The following is a 22,387-nucleotide window of genomic DNA, read 5'->3' on the forward strand; positions in this document are numbered from 1 at the left end:
ACAATGTTACAACTATCTCCAACTCATGTATCAAAGTGCTGACCAATGACAGCAAGTGTGCCAAATGCCACTTTCCCCACCCTGTCCACCTGTGATGCTACTTCCAAAGAACAATGTAACTGCACCTCTTGGTCTCTCTCTGTTCGACAACACTACCCAGGGCTGAACAATTACCTGTGTTAGTCCAAAACTCAATACCTGAATTAAAATCCATCTTTCATGCCTTGGTCCACTGGCCCAGTTGGTCGAGATCCCCTTTGATAACCGTATTCACTGCCCACTACACCATTCATTTGATCATCCACAAAATTACTAACAATGACTCTAATATTCTCAACCAAATCGTTTATGTAGATGATGCACATCAGTGGTCCCAGCCCTGATCCTTGTAGCACACCGCTGGTAACAGGCCTCCAATCTGAACAACAACCCTCTCCCACCAACCCCTGTCTCCTACTGTCAAGCCAACTTTGTGTCCAGTTGACTAGCTCTTCGTGATCACATGTGATCTATCTTATGAACCAGTATATCATGCTAAATGCAAGGTTTATGAAGGTTTGTTGCTCAGATTGAGGTTTAGGATGTAGGTTTGCTCTCTGAGCTGTAGGTTTGATATCCAGACGTTGCGTTGCCTGGGCACGGTAACATCATCAGTAGCGACCTCCAAGTGAAGCGAAGCTGTTGTCTCCTGCTTTCTATTTATATCTTTCTCCTGGATGGGGTTCCTGGGGTTCACCACAAGCCACTGATGATGTTAACTAGCCAGGTAACGAAACATCTGGATATCAAACCTACAGCTCAGCGAGCAAACCTACAACCTAAATCATGCTAAATCCCGTCAAAGGCCCTGCTGACATTGGTGTAGACAATATCTGGTCACCAATTCAACACAAGCCATCAAGTTAGTGAGACTTGACTTTGTATGCTGACTATCTTTCATCAATCCTTGCCTTTACAAACGAATGTAACTCCAGTCTGGCAGAATCACTTTCACAACTAACCCACCACTGACGTTGGGCTAATTGGTTTTCAGTTCCCTGGCTTTCTCTTGCAGCCTTTCTTAAATAATGGATCAAAACCATAGTGTTGTCAGAGCTGTACAGCATGGAAACTGACCCTTCAGTTGACACCAACCATAATCTCAAACTAAACTCGTCCCAGCTGCCTGTTGCTGGCCTATATCCCTCCAACCCTTTCCTATTCATGTACTTAACAAAACGTTGTAATTGTACCGACATCCACCTGAGGAAGTTCATTCCACACCCAAACCACCCTCTGTGTAACAATTTGCCCCTTATATCCTTTTTTTTTGAACATCTCTCTCCTCTAACCTGAAAAATGTGGCCCGTCCACTTGAGACTCCGTCATCCGAAGGAAAAGGCAGCTACCACTGACTCTATCTATATCCCAACATTTTTTCTTAAACTTCTATAAGGTCACCTCTCAACCTCCCGGCTCCAGTGAAAAAAAAAACTCAGCATATCCAGCCATTTTTCAGAACTCAAGCCTTCCATACCCAGCAACGTCTTGGTAAATCTCTTCTGAACACCCTTCAGGTAAATAATATCCTCCCTACAACTGGGCGACCAGAGCATTGCAGAACAGGCCTCACAAATGTCTGCACAATCTCAAGATGACGTCCCAAATCCTACACTCAGTGGACTGAGCAATAGTCAGGCATGCAAAGCATTGTCGTATCAATCCTGTGATGCAAGCTTCAAGGATTATGTACCTGAACCTGGAGGTCCCTCTGCTCGAAAACACTAACCGAGGCCGTAACAATAATTGTATAAGCTCTACCCATGTTTGTTTTACAAAATGCATTACGTCGCATTTATTCAGATTGAACTCCATCTACAGTTTTTCAGCCCATTCACCCATTTCATCAAGATCCCTTTGGAATCTTAGAAATCCACTATGCCACCCTCCAGCCTTCCAGCCGATCACACATGGCTGTCAATGATACAAATACCCTTGCTAGTAGCTCCACACTTTCTTCCCTAGCATCGCACAATGTCCTGTGATACAATTAATCAGGTCCTGGGGCTTTCCATTCCTTTGTGTTTTAAAACCACCAGCACCACCTCTTCTATAACTTGCACTCTTTTCATGTAACAGAGGTGTACAGCATGGAAATAGAGCCTTCAGTCCAACTCATCCATGCTGACTAGAAGATGTAAATAAATTCACCTCATTTACCAGCATTTGGCTCATGTACCGCTAAACTTTGACTATCCATATATCCATCCAGATACAATTACAACATTTAAAAGGTATCAGTCTCCATTACATTCTCTCTCAGCTTATCCCATACACACATCACCATGTGCGTGAAAAAGTTGTCCCTTCAGTCCCTTTTTAAACCTTTGCCGTCTAACCCTAAACCTATGTCCTCAAGTTTTGGGCTCCCCAACCCCTGGGAAAAGACCTTGAATGTTTACCAAATCCATGCCCCTCATGTTTATATAAACCTCTGTAAGGTCACCCCTCAGTCTCCGACGTTCCAGTGAAAATAGCCCCAGCTTATTCAGCAACAACCCTGGCAAAATCTTGTAAATCTTTTCTGAGCCCTTTCAAGTTTCACAGCATCCTTCCTATAGCAGGGAGGTTGGAATTGCAGAAAACTCCAAATGTGGTCTAACATATTACTCTTGTTCCCTGAGTTCCACAGTCTTTGTCCTCAATAAGTTCTGGAGTAAAAAAAAATATGTTTAATTTCTTAGACATATCCTGCTGTTCCACACATCAATGGTCGCATTGATCTTTAAGGGACAGCATTTTGTCTCGAGTTACTCTTTTACTCAATATATTTATAAAATCACTTTTGGATTCTCCTGATCATTCTCTGCCAAGGCTAATGCATGTACACTTTCTGCAATCCTGATTTCTACCCAAAGTGTATTCCTAAAGTCCCTGTGATCCTCAGGGATTCCCTTGATCCAGCTGGCTATACCTGACATGTGCCCAGTTTTCATTGGCCAGACCGTCAGTAGACAGCCAGTGTTTCCGAATGCTGTCAGCATTGAGCTGCACACGAACAGGAACATGCTGGCACTGATCGCTCAATTTATCTCACTTTTAATATATTCTCACTTGCCAGACTTCCCTTTCCTTGCAAATAGTCTCCCCATCACCTTTTGAGAGTTCCTGGCTAATATTATCAAGATTAGTCTGGCCCCATTTTATAACTTGAACCTGTGGACCAGCTCTGTCCTTTTCCATCGCTATTTTCAAACGAATAGACTTGAGTCACTTTGGCAAAATGCTTTTCCACTCACACCTCAGTCCCTTTTCCTACCTTGTTTCCCAAGGGGAGGTCAGGTTTTGCCCCTTTCTCTTTTCAGGCCATTTACATATTGATTGGGAGTTTTCTGGAACACAATTAGCAAATTCGTCCCTTGCAAACACTGAACACTGGCAGTCCCAGTCTAGGTTTGGAAAGTTCAAAAACCCCAACCATAACAGCCCTATTATTATGATTGATATTTGAGATCTCCTGATGTTTGTTCCTCAGTCTGCCACTGATTAGTCGGGGTCAGTAGGACAATCGTGTCAGAGTGATGACCCATTCTTATTTCTCAGTTCCATTAACATAGCGTCACTGGGTGATCCCACAGGAATATCCTCTCTAAGGTACTGATGTAATGATTCATGCAATGAAAACCCATCACCACGTGTCCTGTCTTGCCTCCCCTTCGATGCTTCCTGTAGCATCTCCACCTTGAAACAATGAACTGCCAGTCCTGTCCCTCCATCAGCTTTGTTTCTGTAATAACAATTATATCCCAGTCCCATGTTCCAATCCATGCCCTGAGTTCATCTTCCTTAGCTGTCAGGCCCCTTGCATTGAAATAAATGCAGTTTAATCATCAGTTCCCCCTCCCCCATTTCCTGCTATGCTCTTGCCTGCCTTGTCTGCTGAAATTGCTGTCTTGAACTTGTGCACCAACCTCAATCTTCTTCCTGGCCTTACAACTGTTTAAGGTGCAACACCCTGCCAGATTAGATTAGAGCTTTTGAAGCAGCTCTAACAATTCGCTCCATCAGGATGTGGGTCCCCCTCCTGCTCCCAGTTCAGGTACCTTCCCCACCCTGTCAACCTGTGCTGACACCTTCAGACATCCAGGGACTTGCCCACCAAGGTCCCGTTTTTACTCAGTTTTCTTGCAGGACCTACCCTTCATGATATATATCCTTCGCTTATGAGACTTCCCACAGTGATTACCTCACAGTGATCAGAAGTAAACTCCATCTGCCATTACTCAGTGTGTACAACTCTGAGTATGACTAACTTCATCCAGTCTCCCTAACAGTCCCTATCTCTAATTGTCGAGAGAATGCACAACCCTCCCTATTGCGTTAACCTCCTCCAGTCCCTCTCATGGACACCATCCATATAAGCATCTCCTGTTCCTGACTATATTTTCCTCCTGTTCCAATAAACCCTTGTGAACTTTGTGACCTAGTCCAATCTCTGCAGTGCTCTGTATAATTAGCCTCATTGTGCCTAGAACCTGGCTTCAATTCTAGCCTTGGCCGACTCTCTGTGTGGACTTTGCATGTTCTCGCCCCGACTGTGTGGCTTTCTTCCGGGTGCTCTGGTTTCCTGCCATGGTCCAACATTTGCACAAAACGTGATTGGCCATCATAAATTGACTGTAGTATTCAGGCAAGTGTGGTTCAGGTGAGTTCACCATGAGGAATGCAGGGTTTATTGGATAGGAAGAGGGATGGGTCTGGTTCGGATGCTCTTCAGAGGGGTTGTTGTGGACTTGTTGGGCCGAATGGCCGTTTTCCACACTGTGGAGATGCTATTCAAGTTATTGTCCAGTCCTGTCAACCATCCCTGTCTCTTGAACCTTGCCTCATCCCCAATACTCTCCTTATATGTGTAATCTCCAACAGTTTCTAAAACACTCCTTGGCGATGTCAGCTTCTCCAGTCCTTACCACGATCGACATGACTGTCACCTCCTCCTGCTTTTAGAACAATCCCTATAACTATTGCCATTTGTTATATCACTCCCAATCACTGTTCCATCCTGAAACTCCCAAAAACATTTATATCTCTGTAAACTCATCTGGACTGTCTATACTTCCTTTTGACAGTCCCGTTCTGAGACTTTCTCTCTATCAAAAAAGTCATTAAGTGGAGGTAGCTCTTATTATTGCAACCTCCCTTCAGCCTTACAGCACTGAGGATCTGTAGAAGCTCTTTTCAAACCGACAGCCATCTCTGTGTCTGTAATCTCTTCCACTCCCCATAATGCATTCTGGCCGAGCTCCTCTGTAGTGCATTCAACACTCTTTAACACTGTCTGTTTCATTGTAACCTTCTCCAAAAACACAAACTTCCCTATCTGTGTAAATCCCTACACCAGTCCCTATCCTTCTAAGCTCAGTCTAACAATACAACCCTCCATGTCTGTGTATTCACCTTCAGTCCCTACTCACCTCCCTATCTTTGTAACCTTCTCCATCCATTTTTGCTACAGTCTCTTCAACTGTCCCTGTCAGTGTAATATCTTCCAGTCTTGAAAAGTCCCCTCTCTTTAACTTTCTCAGGCCACACATCCCTCACTATCTGTGACCTACTCCTGTTGGAGAACACTTCCTCTGTGAACTGCTCCAACTCTTCAACTCTCCATCAGCTCCTGCAACTCATACAGCCCTCCCTATCGACCAAACCTCTTCCAGTCCCTAAAACGCCATCAGTCTGTGGAGACCCTACCATCATCCTATCTGTGTTAGCCTCTCAGGTAATGCAACACTCCCGATCTGTAGATCCCACTCCAATGCCTGTGCCTCTCCCGGTCCTGTTCCTACAAGACTCATTAACAATGTAACATCCTCCCGTCACTATCACCCACCCTGTCAATGTAAGCTCCTCCTGTATCTCCAAACATTTACTCATCTCCATAACCTTCTCCAGCTCTTACCCCCATCTGTGTAAACATCACTCTCCACTCAAACCCTCCCTAACGCAGGAACTTCCTTCTGTTTGTGCTATGCTCCCTTATTTGTGAAACTGTCTCCAACTAATCTTGCTACCCAATCTCTCAAAAAACAATCCAGATTCCACAACCTCCATGTCTAAATAACCCCCAGAACCTAAGCCTTCCTATGTCTATAAACATCTTCAGTCACGATGACCCTCCATATCTCTGTTTGTTCCGCCAGATGATACAAACCTCTTTATCTCTGTAATCTGCTCAGCTCCCTAAAACAGTCCCTGTCTGTGTAATCCAGCCCTGTCCTACAAACATCCTTATCCCCGTAATCTTCTCTATCCCTCCCAACATTCCCAACTCCATGAACCCGTCAGCCCTACAGCTCTCCACATTTCTGTAACCTCCTGTGGCTTTATGGTCCTCCCTCCCTGTGAAACCACCTCCAGTCCCCACATCCCTCCCAGTCTGGGTCCTCTGCTCCAGATCAAACCATTGCTGTCTCTGTAAACACCTCCATTCCTGAAAACTCTTGCCATTTGTGTAACCTCGTTCAGACCCCATACTCTCCAGCTTCCTGAATCCTCTTCCTGCATTGCAACCAAAACCACATGTTTATATAATATCCACCAGTGCTTAAACCTCCCCAACTCAGTAACCTCTTGCAGTCCTTACAAAGCACCTAAATTGTGAAACGTCTCATTTCACTACAATCCTCCCTCCCTCCCTCCTCAAATGCCTTCATCACCATGAAACCTCACAATTACTGAAGCCTCCTTTTGGCATTGCAACCCTCCTAATGTCTGCAATATCCTCGTGTCCTGATATCCCTCCCTATCTCTGTAATCCACACCACCCTCCAGTGCCCTTCTGGGGAACATGGCAGAGGAGAGAAGATTTGTAGCGTCTGGACCATATTACAGTGGTAGAATTCTGGAAATTACAGATTTGGTCTAATATATGTGGTGTGAAGATTATTGGCGAGGACTCTAAAGAAAGGATTTTTGACTACTTGGAAAGCCATAGTTAAATTAGAGACAGCATGGGTTTGTGAGGGGCAGGACATGCCTCACAAACCTTATTGAATTCTTTGAGGATATGACAGAATATGTTGATGGCTCATTCAGAAAAGAAGGATGATTGGGATACAGGGAAATCTGTCTGTCTGGATACAGGATCGGATGGCCCAGTGAAGACAGAGAATGGCGGCAGATGAACAGTATTGAGCCTGGTGCTCAGTGACCAGTGGTGTTCTGTAACAATCAGCTCTGGGACTCTGCTCTCTGTGATTTTTGTAAATGACACGGATGTGGATGTTGGACAGTGGGTTAGTAAGTTTGCCAATAACATGAAGGTTGATGGAGTGGTGGGGAATGTGGGAGGGCTGTTGTAGGTTGCAATGGGACATTGACAGGACACAGAGCTGGGCGGGAAGTGGCAGATGGAGTTCAATCTGGAAAAGTGTGAAGTGATTCATTCTGGAAGGTCGAACCTGAATATAGAATACAGGGTGAAAGGCAGAATACTTGGCATTATGGAGGAACAGAGAGATCATGGCGTCCATGTCCATAGATCCCTCAAGTTGCCACGCAAGTTGATAGGGTTGCTAAAAAGTCATATGTTGTGTTGGCTTTTCTTAGCAAGGGGATTGATTTCAAGAGCCGTGAGGTTTTCCTGCATCTTTGTAGCGACCTGGTGAGACCACACTTGGAATATTGTGTTCATTTCTCATCCCATCTTTACAGGAAGGGTGTGCAAGTTTTAGAGAGCGGACACTGGAGATTTACCAAGATGCGGTCTGGAATGGAGGGTGTGCAAGTTTTAGAGAGCATACACAGGAGATTTACCAGGATGCTGCCTGGAATGGAGGGCATTTCTTATGGAGAAAGTTTTAGGGAGAGAAGGCTTTTCTCATTGGAGAGAAGAAGGGGGTTGGGTGTCTTGGTAGAGGTGAACAAGGTGATGAGATGCACAGAGTGAGTGAATAGTGAGAGACGTTTCCTCCTATGGCATAAATGGCTATTACAAGGCGGCATAATTTTAAGGTGAATGGAGGATGGAAAAGAGGATAGAGAATGGTAGGTGGTTGGATGGACTGCCAATGGTGGTAGTAAAATTAGACACATTCGGGACATTTTTTAGACTCTTGGACAGATACATGGACAAGAGTAAAATGAAGGGTATGTAGGCTAGTTTGATCTTACAGTCGGATAAAAGGTTGGCATGAAATCATGGCCGAAGGGTCTTGGGCTGAACTGTTCTGTGTTCTGTGTTCTGTGTTCTGTCTGGTAAACTGGGTAATAAGTTCAGATCAATGTAAAAAGGATATGGCATTCAGGAGGAGCTAGTGAACTGGATACAAAATTTGCTTGATGGTGGGAGACAGAGGGTGATGGGAGACCTGTTGTTTTTCTGACTGGAGGCATGGGGCCAGCGGTGGAGTGGGTCCACTGTTGTTTGTCATTTGGATAAATGGTTTAGATGGGAATATTGGTTTCCTGGTAAGTAAGGATTGTGTGTGTCACTGAAATTGGTGGTAAAGTAGACAGTGAAGAAGGTTATCTAAGATACCAGGAGGATGACCAGTACTGCTGGGGTAGTGGGCTGAAGAATAGCAGATGGAGTTTAATTAGATAAATGTGAGGTGTTCCATTTTGGTGAAACAAACCAGAGTGGGACTTGTACAGTTAATGTTCGGGCCCTGGGTAGTGTTATCAGTTAGACACCCCAGGATGCAGGTACACAGTTCTTTGAATGTGGTGTCACAGGTAGACAGACCGGTGAAGCAGGCGTTTGGGGTGGTTACCTTCATTGGGGAGAGCATTAAGAGTAAGAGTTGGGATGTCATATTGTATCTATAAAAGATGTTGGTGGGGCCACCATAAAAATATTGTTCATCAGGAGGAAGAACTCCTCTAGTCACTTACTTCCTTTAAGGAAGGGCATTAAATATTCTAACCTGGTGTGGCCAACATTTGACTCCAGACCCACAGCAATATGGCTGACTCTGAGCTACCCTCTGTGTAATTAGCAGTTGGATCAAAGAATGTTAGTCCAGGCAGTGACCCCCACATCCCATGAATGAATAGATAAAAATACATATGTCCCTCCTTACCTCTGCAAACCACTCCAGCTGCAGCAATCCGTACTGGCTTTGTAACACCCTGACCACTCTCTGTAACACTCTCACCACCTCCAGCACCTTCACCTCTTCCTTTTCCTATCGTGTCAATAAACCCTGACCATGGTTCCCCTTCCCACAGCCCTCCTCCTGCTAGCAGACCCTTTGCAAACAATTTAACATTTGCTCCTAAAACACTCTCTCACTTCAGGATTTTAAGTACTTTATGGTGATCTTCTCAGCCTCATAATCTAGTATGATCCCTTATGTCCTGAGTGCGGGACCAGTGGCGATTTCTTGCTGAGGTTTTTACTGTTTAAGTGGAATGTCCTTCTGTTGAGGTAGGGAGGGACATATGTATTTTTATTTATTCATTCATGGGATGTGGGGGTCACTGCCTGGACTAATATTCTTTGATCCAACTGCTAATTACCCAGAGGGTAGCTCAGAGTCAGCCATATTGCTGTGGGTCTGGAGTCAAAAGTTGGCCAGACCAGGTTAGAATATTTAATGCTCTTCCTTAAAGGAAGTAAGTGACTAGAGGAGTTCTTCCTCCTGATCAACAATGTTTTTATGGTGGCCCCACCAACATCCTTCAAATGTTTTCTGCTGTCCATTTGCAGACACATGTCTCAGTCTGTTTAGCCTGTTTACCTTGGTCAGTTCTCCTCTCACAAACATGTCATGGGCTATTTTTGTTTCTAATTGTAGCTTGTCCTTTCTGTGATTCACTTTAAAACCTTATATTTATTTAAACTGTACTTTATCACAATTTCCCGAAGGATCTCTGCAGGTGACATTACTCATTCACTAGGTTTCATTACAACGTCGCTCTGCGATAGTTATGTCCCTTAACAGTTGCACAATGTGTTTTTCAAAGAAACACTGAAAAAAAAATTAACCGAACTCCTCTTCCAATATCAATGTTGACCGTGTGTTGTCCCAGATTATACAAATATTGAAGTTTTCCGAAATTATCACAATGCCTTTGTTAAAAAAATTCCAATGAGTTCCTGTGTAATGCAATGATGAGTAATGGAATACTGTTCGGTGGCTAAAACTGTTCTACTGCTTGTGTCCTTGGCAAGTAGTAGCCAGAATTTACATTCAGACTGACTCTACTTCATGATCTGCGGCCAAATGCTTCCTCTGTAATACCTTTGGTATCCATTATTGTTAGCGTTACCCATTTTGGCCGAGTTTCTGCAAGTTTGTGAACTATTGAATATTCCTGTTCACCTTTTGTTCGTCCTGTCACCACGTATTTCTGGTGTTTAAATCTCTTTCACCTCTGTGTCACAAATCCATCCACCTGATTGAAGAGACTTCGTCTATTCCAAAAAATACGTAATTTATGCTTCCCCACAATTTCCTTTCACAAATCGATTCGCTGATGTATAGTTTTATTTAAACTCTGTCCCATCCTGTTCCTTTCTGCTTGTTTATGGCCACATTCCCATGCTGTTCTGATGCATCACCTTTTATCTTTGGATTTGGAAAGCTCCTTTCACCTGAACCCTTTCCCTGCGTCCTCTCTGTCAGTTTAAAGTCCTGTCCATAACCCTACTGACATGATTGGCCATGTCACTCGCCCCAGGACAGTTTCAGTGGGACCTTCGGAATGGATTTTTTAAAAAAGTCAAGTATGGGATACGGATATCTCTGGATAACCAGCCTTTCTTGCCCAGCCCTAGCTGCCGTTCAGCTGAGTAGCTTGCTCAGCCATTTCAGAGGGTAATTGAGAGGCAAACGTTTGCTGTGGGGATGTCATGCAGACCATGTGAGGATGGGCAGATGTCCGTCTTGAAAGGCGAAGTATTTGGATCTATTGTACATCAGTAATGGTATTTATAGATTGTCAATTACTATTTTTAAAATAATTTATTTCAGATCCCACCATTTCAGATGGTGGGGTTCAAACCTTCCTCCCCCGAACATTAGCTGAGGTTTTGGATACATGCTCTAGCAATAACACCACTAGGCCTTCACCTCGCCTGCTCACAGGGTGCTCATCCCTGAACACTAATACCAGTGCAGCATGGAGCTAAACCCGTTTTTCCTTCATGATTGTTTGATCCTGATACATTACTGAACTCTGTTGATTCACTTAGTATCTCTCCATGTGGTATTCCTCATTGTGTGGGTCCAATTTCTGCCTCTGTATCTGTCTCTCACTCTTACAGATCTACTCCAGAAATTGAGCCAACAGAATTCTGCACTCCAGAGAGACACAACAGCACAGGCCAGGGATGGAGAACGGGGTTTTCCAGATCTCTGTGGGACTCACTGCCATTCTCTATGTGTAATCCTCACTGCATAAGTCTAATTTCCCATCCTGTCTATTTCTCTATCTCCTGCAGGTATTCAGGGAAAATAGACTTCCCAACTACTGGGTATTTCGTCCATCACCACATTGAAGATGGTTGGTCAGCCAGAGAGAAAAGGGGAAGGGAGATCTAGACCCTTCAAGAAATCCTGCAGTGAGGTAACATCACTCACAGTGAACAGAGCAGAGAGTAATGAGAGGGCTCCAACCATCGGCTAACAAGACACGACTTAGATACAGTGTTGGAGGGGGAGCACAGTTCAGATACACCCCAGGATAATCACCACCCCTAGTGTAAGTTTTGTTGAACTGAGACAGCATCGGGAGTGTAACAGATATCTATCCAGGCTTGTGATGTCTTGGTGATCATCAGTATCACAGAGGGGAAAGCAGGCTTCCCATGAGTGTGTGGGAATGCTGTCTGGGATCTTTCTGTTCTATGTTCTCTCTCCAACACTGTACATTTACCATGTCTCGTGGACCAGTGTCTTCAATAATTTTTAACTCCTATAACAGTTCCTGTTCCTGTAACCTCCTCCCTTCCTGATAGTCCCTCCACAGATTTGAAATATACTGCATTCCAGACTACCATATCCATCGCTGTAACTTGCTTCAGTGCCGAAACATGCCTTATCTCAGTGGTCTCCTCCTCCAATAACTGGAGAAAGAGCCATGCAGAACAGAAACGGTTCCTTCGATCCAACTCGTCCATGCTGACCACAGTTCCTGAGCGAGTTGCATTTGCCTGCGTTTGGTCCCTATCCCGTCAAACCTTCTCCTCTCCATTAACCTGCCCAAATGTCTTTTCCATGATGGAATTGTACTTTTCTCTACCACTTCAGCGCAGCGCATTCAATATGTGGAAATGTTCTCTTCTGGTCGTTTTTAAGTAGTTTCCTCTCCCACCTCATATTTCTGCCCTCTGTTTATGGATTCGCCTACACTAGGGTAGAGACCTTCACTATTCACCCTACATATACCGCTCATGTTTTTATAAACCTTTATAAGGTCGCCCCTCAGGCACGTACACCTAATGGAAATACGAAGGATAATGAGACAAATATCTCTGCCACGTTCCCCACTGCGACTTTGCCTAAATGTTCTGGGATACACTTGTTCAGGACCTACCTTTCCTACCTTTCTCTACCTTTGTGTTCTAAGACCTCCATCACTACCTCTTCTGTAATGGGGACTCTTTTCCAGACATCACTGTTTCTTTCTTTTGTTTCCTAATCTTTGTCCACAGGACTTTCTGACATGAAATATTCCTTTCAGGTCGCGGCCATCTCCTGTGGTTCCAGGCATAGATTGCCTCATTGATCTTTGAGGGGCCTTCTTGTCTCTCTAGTAGCTTTTTTGTACTTGTATGCTGTAGAATCATTTTGGATTATCCTTAACCTTATCTGCCAAATCTATCTAATTTCACCCATGTTGCTTTCCAGCTTATCCAGCCTCTCTGTTTCTGTCAAACCCTGTAGTATCAGGAACATCTTCGTCAATCTTCGCTCCATTTGCAGTTTCAGAATATGCTTCCGAAAGCAGGATGATCAGAATTCTATACAGTACTCCAACTGCAGACCCAGCAATGTCTGATACAGCCGTATCATGATGGACCAACTCATGTACTCAATGCTCTGACCCATGAGGGCCAGTCTGCCTAATCTGCTTTCCCCTTCCTGTCCACCTGTGATGTCACTTCCAAGGAACAATGTAAGTGCAGCCCTTGGTCTCTCTCCGATCGACAACACTGTCCAGAGCTCTGCTATTAATTGTATTAGTCGTCCCTTGTTCGTCTTAACAAAATCCAATACCTGAATTCAGCTCCATCTTTTATTTCTTAACCCACTGGCTCAATTGTTTAAGATCACCTTTGATAATTGTATTCACTGCCCACTATAACTCTTATTTTACTGTCCACAAACCTAGGAACAATAATTCATATATTCTTGTTTATGTCAATAATACACATGCGTGACCCCAGTGCCAATGCTTATGGCACACTGCTGGTCAGAGCCCCCCAGTCTGCACAACAACCCTCTCCCACCATCCTCTGTCTCCTACTGTCAAGCCCATTTTGTGTCTGTTTGTCTCGTTAGCCCTGATCCCATGTGATCTAACCTTACTAACCAGTGCACCACGCTAAATCCTGTCTAAGGCCTTCCTGAAGTCAGGATAGACAACGTCCACTGCTCTGCCTTCATCCATCTCCTTGGTCACCTCTTCAACAAACTCTATCAAGTTTGAGAGACATGACTTTGCATGCACAAAGCTATGCTGACTATCCCTAATCAATCGTTGCCTTTCCAGTTGCATGTAAGTCCTGTCCCGCAGAATTGCTTCCAACAACATTGGCACGACTGACAGCAAGCTAATTGGTGTTTATGTCCCTCGCTTTCCGTCGCAGCCTTTCCCAAATACTGGCACAACATTAGGCAATCTCCAGGCTCCGAGCTCACCACCCGTGGCTGTCAGTGATAGAGCAATCGTTGTAAGTTTCTTCCCTAACTTACCCCAATGTCCTGGGCTATACTTGATTAGTTCCCAGGGAGTTGTCTAATTTTAATGTGTTTGAAAACCTTCAGCATCTCCTGTTCTCCAATGTGGACTCTTTTGAAAACATCACTGTTTATTTTCCTGCTTTCCAGTGTGTTTTCCACAGTAAATTCTGTCGTGAAGTGTTTGTTTCGAATCACACCCATTTCCTGTGGGTTCACACATAGGTAGCTTCATTAATCTTTCAGGGGTCACATTCTGTCCCGAGTTAATCTTCTGTTGTTAATATACAAGTAGAATCTCTCTGGATTTTCCTAAACCTTCTCTGCCAAAGCTCTGTCAGTTCCCCTTTACGCCCTCATGGTTTCCATCTTTAGAGTAATACTACACCCACAATGTTCTTCAAGGGATTGACTTAATCCAGCTGGCTGTATATGATATGGGTTCCCTTTTGTCTTGACCAGAACCTCAATATCAACAGTCATTCAATTTTTCCCACTTGTGCCAGCATTGTCCTTTACACTAACAGGAATATGCTGGCCCTGAAATCTTAATTTATCACTCTTTTGAAAGAGTCCCACTTGCCCGACGTTCCTTTACTTGCAAACAGCCTCCACGAATCAACTCTTGGACAGTGTTGCCTAATACCTTTTGGACTGGGGCAAGGCCAGTTTTGATCTTTAACTTGTGGACCAGGCCTGTCCTTTTCCATCCATTTTTCAAACTAATAGAATTGTGGTGACTTTGCAAAAGTGCTCCCCCACAAACACTTCAGCCCCTTTCACTACCTTGTTTCCCAAGGGGAGGTCAGGTTTTATCCCTTTCTCCAGTCGCGCCAGTTACATACTGATTGAGAGAGTTTTCTTGAACACACTGAACAAATTCCTCCCATCCAAGCTGTGAACACTGGCAGTCCAAGTCTAGGTTTGTAAAGTTAAACTCCCCTACTATTACATCCCGATCCTTCTTACAGATATCTGAGATCTCCGACATATTTGCTGCTCAATTTTCCGCTGACTACTGCGGGCCCGTAATACCGTCAGATCAAACTGATTATTCATTCTTATTTCTCAGTTCCACTAACATAGCTTCACTGGGCGATCCTCGGGAATATCCTCTCTCAGTGCTGCAGTGATGTTTTCACTGATCCACTCCCCCTACTTTCTTGTCTCCCCTTCTATCCTTCCTGTTGAATCTGTCCTCTGTAACAATGATCTGCGAGTCCTGTCCGTCCCTCAGCTGTGTTTCTGTAATTCCTGTGATCTTCCAGTCCCATATTCCCATCTATGCCGTACGTTCATCTGCCTGACCTGTCAGGCATTTTACATCAAAATAAATGCAGCTTAATTCATCAGTTTTCCCTCATTGCCTGCTGTGCTCTTACCTGGTTATCAATTGAAATTACTCTGTTGAAACTCTGTCCCAGCCTCAACCTTCAGACTGCAGACTGAGGCCATCTCTCTCACTGTGGACAACGACCTCACCTTTCACATCTTTTGCAAACCTACTAACGAAAACGTCTGCTTTCACATCTGAGTGATTTCTGCCCCTCATATGTTCCTTCCCATCTCTGTGATATTCTTCAGTTACTGCATTTCTCATTCTTTATCTCCAGAGCTTTCAATCACCTGATCGATGTAAGGATGTTGATCCCTTGCAGCGTGTTTAACACCAGTAGCAGCCTCCAACTCCTCAGTGCAACCTGCCCTTGTAAACTCCTCAAATACGACAGCTCACTGTCTTTGTAATATCTTCCAATCTGCAATCCTGTTGATTTCTGTAACATCCGCTAGAACAGCATTCCACATCTCTGTGTAACTGATGGAAAGCTGCAAACCTGCCTTCACAGTCCTTACTAGCTCTCTGAGTTCCTACAGACCTACAACTCTCAGTATCTCTGGGTCCTCCAATCCCTAAACTTCTCCCTGGCTGTGTGAACTGATCCAGACCCTTCAACCCTCTCTATCTCCCTCTCTCCAGAAACTCCAACTTTTGTCCATGTCAGTGTAACTCCCAGCACCAACAATCCTCACGGGCTCTATAAACTCCTGCAGCTCCAACTACCACTCGAACTCTCTAATATCCAGTGCCTACAATCCTCCCTTTCTTCTAAAACCTCTGTAGCTCCAACTACCATCAATATCTGTGTAATCTCCAGTCCCGACAACCCTCCCAGTCTCTGTATCTCCTGAAGCTCCAACGACCACTCCTATCTGAGAGATCTCTAGTCCCAATATTCCTCCCTATCGCTGTAACTCCTTCAGGACTGATAACCCTGTAAATCTCCTTGACATCTTTCAGCCCAACGACCTATCTGATTTCTAACCACCAACCACCTGAACTCTGTAACATCCTCCAGTCCCTACAACCCAGCTTTTCTCTGTTAGCTTCTGTGGTATCTGTATTCCCCTTTATCTCTGGTTACAGATCCTTGCTCAGGGAAACGATGTCCCAGTACCGAATCTGTAAGAACACAAGGATCTTCGGTGTATCAATATATTTGCCTCATTTTCTAAATTATAACGACTGCAAGTTCAACCTTCTCCACCTCTTCTCATCATAATCCCTCCATTTTGAAGATCAGCCTGGTGAACCTTCTCTGGGCTGCCTCCAATGCAAGGGCATTTTCCCTCCAGATAGGGGACCAAACCTGTTCACAGTATTCTCAGTGTGGGCTGACTGGAGTCGTCTATAGTTGTTACAAGCCTTCCCTATTATTATTCTCCATTCCCTTTGAAATCAATGAGAATGAGAAACATTAGTTGACTGAGAGCAACCTTCAATGGAGCAAGAATGATGTTGGGAACTTTTCAATAAGGCCAGTGAAATTGTAGCTTTAAATAGACTGAACCAGGTCAGATTGACATGGGATTGTGAGATGGGGTTGCAGTGTGATCACAACTGAGAACTGGATAATCAAAGGTTTTCTTCATTTATGCAGGAAGGACAAAAAGGCCAACACAGTGAAGGAGCATTGTGTATAAAGGATGGGATCAGTATTATCGTCATGCTAATCAATTTAGACATTACTCCTCCCTGCCCTCACCCCGCATCCCTACGTAATGATCCTATCAGATATTGGTAACTTTTGAAAACTTCAGAAAATAGCACAGTCTAGAGGAGATCACTCTGACCACTGTCTGCATTGGTCAAGATGTGACATTCTTTTTTAAATCCCTCGTTCTCTCTCCCCAGATAGTGGAGGACTTCAAGTACAGATCCAGGCACATTATGAAAATGGTTTGAGAGTTTCTGCCTCTACTCCGCTTCTATGTGTGACACCCAGAACCCAACCATACTCTGGGTGAAATAACGACTTTCCTCACCACTTCGCAAATATTTCAACAAATAACCTTAAATATTCGCCGCTCGTAACTGAGCTCTTCAACAGGAACAAGGTGTTCTCTCCTTTTCTACCCAGGCTACTGACAATATGTGCACCCCAATCGAATCTCCTGTCAGCATCCGCATTCCAAGTTTTCCTCATATCTGCACTTCCAAAGTCACAGGGTGAAGAATCTCCTCTGTACTCTCTCCAGTCCAATTCCATCCTTCCATGTGATGGGGTGACCAGAACTGTACACTGTCCACAAACTGTGACTGAGCTCATTATTTATACAGTTCCTGCATAAGCTTCCTGCTCTGAAGTTCCGTATTTTGTCTGATAGAGGAAATAATGCCATTTGTTATATTAATAAGGTTATTAATGTTTCCAGCTTCCTTCTGCCCACACTGACTATACTCTCATTTATTGTGCATTCTTATCTATTGTTGATGCTCCCAAATGCTTTGCCTTGCACTTCTCTGGGTCGTTTGCTCCATTCACCTGGATCCTATAGTTGCTGTTTTTAAGCAGCCTGCCATGGGATCTCTCGTCAAATCCAAGTAAGTCACATGCAGTTACAGGTTAGTTCCTCAAACCGACACAGTCAGATTAATTACACACAATCTTCCTTGCACAAATCCAGACTGATTGTCCTGGAGTCCCTGGGACTTCCTCAGTGACCGTTTATCCACTGTCTCAGAATTCCAGCCTCGACCTATTCAGTCAGTCCCTTGCTCCACATTAAACAAAGCTGCGGTGTTAGCCGTTCTCCTATCCTCTGGCATCACCCCTGCATCCAGTGAGGATTGGATAGTGTGGGTAACTATTAGGCTGGGGATTTTCCCCAGCTCCTTTTAACAGTCTGGAACATTGTATTATCCCTTTTTTTAAGGATTTGTATCTCCTGTAAAATACTCCGCTCCAACTTTGTTGCTCCCAATATTTCACACTGCATCCCTACTTTAGATCAGACAGACAGAGGCCTAAGCCATCTAATGATTTGGTCAAGTCTCATTTTAATCGAGTTTCATGGAGGGTTTCTCTCCACAAGGTGAAGTGCCTTTTCTCATGATGCCATCTCCAATCTGCCAAATTAACTACCTTCCCTACCCGCGTGGTCTTCCTGTCATCTGACACTAAGCGGAAGTTTTGTTTCCCTTCATCATAACAACTGCCCACTGCCTGGATATCCCAGAAAGCACCAGCCTCCCTGTTTCCCAGAGCTATCTTTAAAAAGTCATTTTACTCTTGGATTGTGAATCTGAAACTGTCCTGGACATGGCAGAGGGGGTAAAACTGGGGCTTCACTTTGAGACCAAGCCGCTGAGATTCTGGTAAATGGCATGGTGCACGAAAGGGACATTATCTTCCTCCAGGACTGGCAGGGGAGGCCATGACACTATACCCTGCCAGCTTGGTTGGAGGTTGATCCCTGTATCAGTGAGATGCCAGCCTTCTTGGTGAATGCCAAGCAGTGTTGGAAGGAGGTCAGTGACCTTCTCCACGCCACCATGGTATGTACCACCATGTGCATCTTATGACCTCGCCCTCACTGTCTCTCTGTTACTACATCAACCCCCCACAAAGGCTCATGTTCTCCCACTGTCACTGAATGCAGCACCTTCTCTCGATCTGTACCGGCTGTTACAAACAATTCCACCTCCCTGAATACCGCTTGGTAATTGTCACATTTTGGAAGGAAGCACCCCACACGAGAGCAGAAAGAGCCAAGAGGGATAGGGGGCTCCCAACATTCAGCTCCTCCCCCCATCACAGGGGAAGGATCCGACCCTAACAACCATGAGAGGCTGACTGACCATGTCCAAGCTGTCAGACTGGGATCTGAGACTCACTGTGCTGGGCACTTTGACTGACTGTGGACAATGATATCAAGCTTCCTGGTTTGTGTCTGTGCTAAACACCAAGACAATACAGCAGGTGGGTGAGTCTGGTAACTCTAGCTGAGGGGAAACACTGCTGAGTGCAGGGTAAGGCAAAGCAATAATTCTGTGAGTATTGAAATCAGTTCAAAGTGAGTGTGTACAAACACCGAATGAGCAGCCCAGAGGGACAGTCCATGAGCTGGATGTGTGTCCCTAAGCAGTGTCCTTGCAGTAGCATTGCAATGAGAGTTGCAGTGCAACCCTGAGCTGCAGCATTGAAATACAGAAGCGTACTGTCATTGTGTCAGAGATGTGCTGGGATGGCATGGTGAGGCTAGCATGTGACAGATGCCAGCATTGGTGGGTGTGGAGTACATGCAGCTTCTCTCTATGCAGTGTGCACCGAGATGTTGGTGTCCAAGGTAGAAGGCCGTCGGAGCGAGGGGCGAGATGAAGTCACCAGTTACCAGCTCGGACTTTCACATCCAAATCTCCACGTTGAGTTTCCCTGCTGTGGGTGGGAGGGTATGAAGCTGTAAGTTGTTGAGAGATCCACTGTATGTGGCTGTTGATCATCAGTCATCAGTCAGTCAACATCTTGCCACTCGAGCACTCAGATCTTGTTTTAAAGAACATTCCAGTATAGGAACAGGCCCTTCATCCCAGCAAGCCCGCACTGACACATGATGCCTGTCTAAAGTTCAATTAAAAGTTTTTTTTCTGCGATACCTTCTATGTCATTCTATTCCCTACTTACTAATACTTGTGCCAAGATGCCTCTTAAACCTTGCTATATTGGCTTTTTCCCCTCTATCAGTGCATTCCAGGCACTTTCACGTTCTGTCTGGAACAGCAAAAAAACCTTCCCTATCACATCTCCTGAACTTTCTCCCTTTTACTTAAAACCTAACTGTCCTTCTATCTATGCCTCTGATAATTTTGTAAATATCTATCAGGGAGCCCCATAGCCAATGATGCCCAAGTGCAAACAAACCACGTTTGTTAAATATCTCCTTCTGGCTAATACCCTCCAAACCAGACAATATGCTGGTAAAACGTTTCCATACCCTCTCCAACACTTCCACATCGTTCTGCTGGTGTGGCAACCAGTACTGTACACAATATTCTAAATGTGCCCGAACTAAGTTTTTCTATAGCTGCAATGTGACCTGTTAAATTTCATACTGCATGCTCCGATGCCTGTCTGCAAGTTTGCCGTCAGTTTTCTTGATCGCCCTCTCCACCCGTGTTGTCACTTTCATGGAACTGAGGAGCTGTATACCTAGATCCCTTTGGATGTTGATTCAGCCAGTAATTTTTCCATCAACTTTATACTTCTCTCCTGCATTAGACCTTCTAAAACGCATCACGTCGCAACTGCCCAGATAAAGTTACATCTGTGTTTTCTCTGTCCAAGTCTGCAGCTGACCTAAATCCTACTGTATTCTCTGATAATCATCCTCATAATTTGCAACTCCAGCAATATATTTACCGATCTCCAATCACAAAAGTACTGTTCCACCACGACTCTGTCTTCTATGATCAGGCAGTTCTCTATCCATCTTACTAATTGACCGCTGATCCCATTTCACTTCACCTTCTGTATGAGCCTACCATAAGGAACCATATCAAAGGCCTTGCTAAGGTCCAAGTGGCCAGCATCGAGCCCCATGTCCTCATCAATCAATTTTGTTACTTCCTCAAAATAATCCATCAAGTTTGTGAGACAGGATATTCCGCACACAACTGTGTTGCCTGTTGCTAGTAAGTCTGTACTAGAGTACTGTTGGAGTTGCAGTCATTCAGACAAGTGATTATTCCATCATAATCCTGACTTGAACCTTGGAGGTTACATTAGATTTAGATTCCCGACAGTGTGGAAACATTCCCTTCAGTCCAACCAATCCACACCAATCCTCAGAAGATCAACCCAACCACATCGATTCGCCTGCCCTACATTTAACCCTGACTAATGCACCTAACACACTGGGCAATTTAGCATGGCCAAATCACCTGACCTGCGCATCTTTGGACTTTGGGAGTAAACTGGAGCACCCGGAGGAAACGCAAGCAGACACGGGGGTGGGGGGGGGGGGGGGGGGGGGGGGAATGTGCAAACTCCACACAGACACCCAAGGCTGGAATTGAACCTAGGGCATTGGTGCTGTGAGGCAGCAGTGCTAAGCACTGAGCTTTTGATGGTTACTAAACAGTGGGAGGTATGTCGGGCCATGATGGTTACTGTACAGTGGGAGGTATGTTGGGGTGTGATGGTTACTGTACAGTGGGAGGTATGTCGGGGTGTGATGGTTACTGTACAGAGGGAGGTATGTCGGACCGTGATGGTTACTGTACAGAGGGAGGTATGTCGGGCCGTGATCATTACTGTACAGAGGGAGGTATGTCGGGCGTGATGGTTACTGTACAGTGGGAGGTATGTAGGGCCATGATGATTACTGTACAGAGGGAGGTATGTCAGGCCGTGATCATTACTGTACAGAGGGAGGTACGTCGGGTGTGGTGGTGACTGTACAGTGGGAGGTATGTCGGTCTGTGATGGTTACTGTATAGTGGGAGGTATGTCGGGCCATGACGGTTACTGTACAGTGGGACATATGTCTGGCCGTGGTGGTTGCTGTACAGTGGGAGGTATGTCGGGGTGTGATGTTTTCTGTACAGAGGCACGTATGTCTGGCCAAAATTGTTACCGTACAGTGGGGAGTATGTCGGTCCTGGAAATTGCGGACTATATGAGTAGTACAGAATATGATTGTTCTGCTGTCGATGAGACATTGTACCTTATGGATGCATCGTCATTGGTTGCTTAATCTGTTTAAAGTCTGTACCATTCAGTACATGTCATGATGTGAAGGGTCTGCAAAATGTGAAGTTAGCCCTTGTTCCCCATAAGGATTGTGCAGTGAACATTGTTACCGATATATGAAATGGAGGGATGCATCTGCAGCAGGCAGATCGGTGATGATATGGTCAGTTATAGATTTCCCTATTATTGATTCGCCATAACCTGCTTCAGAGCAGTTTAGCCGCCACAGGATCCAATATCAATGCTGAGCACTATGATTATATTAGATTTCCTACAGTGTGGAAACAGACCCTTCGGCACAAGCAATCCACGCCAACCCCCTCCAAAGAGCAACCCACTGCCATGGCCAATTCACCTGACATGCATTTCTTTGGACTGTGGGAGGAAACCTTTGCAGACACGGGGAGAATGTGCAAACTCCACATAGGCAGTGGCCCAAGTCTGGAATCAAACCTGGGTCCCTGGTGC

The sequence above is a fragment of the Chiloscyllium punctatum genome, chromosome 24 (genome assembly GCF_047496795.1).
Source record: "Chiloscyllium punctatum isolate Juve2018m chromosome 24, sChiPun1.3, whole genome shotgun sequence".
NCBI classification, from domain to species: Eukaryota; Metazoa; Chordata; class Chondrichthyes; order Orectolobiformes; family Hemiscylliidae; genus Chiloscyllium; species Chiloscyllium punctatum.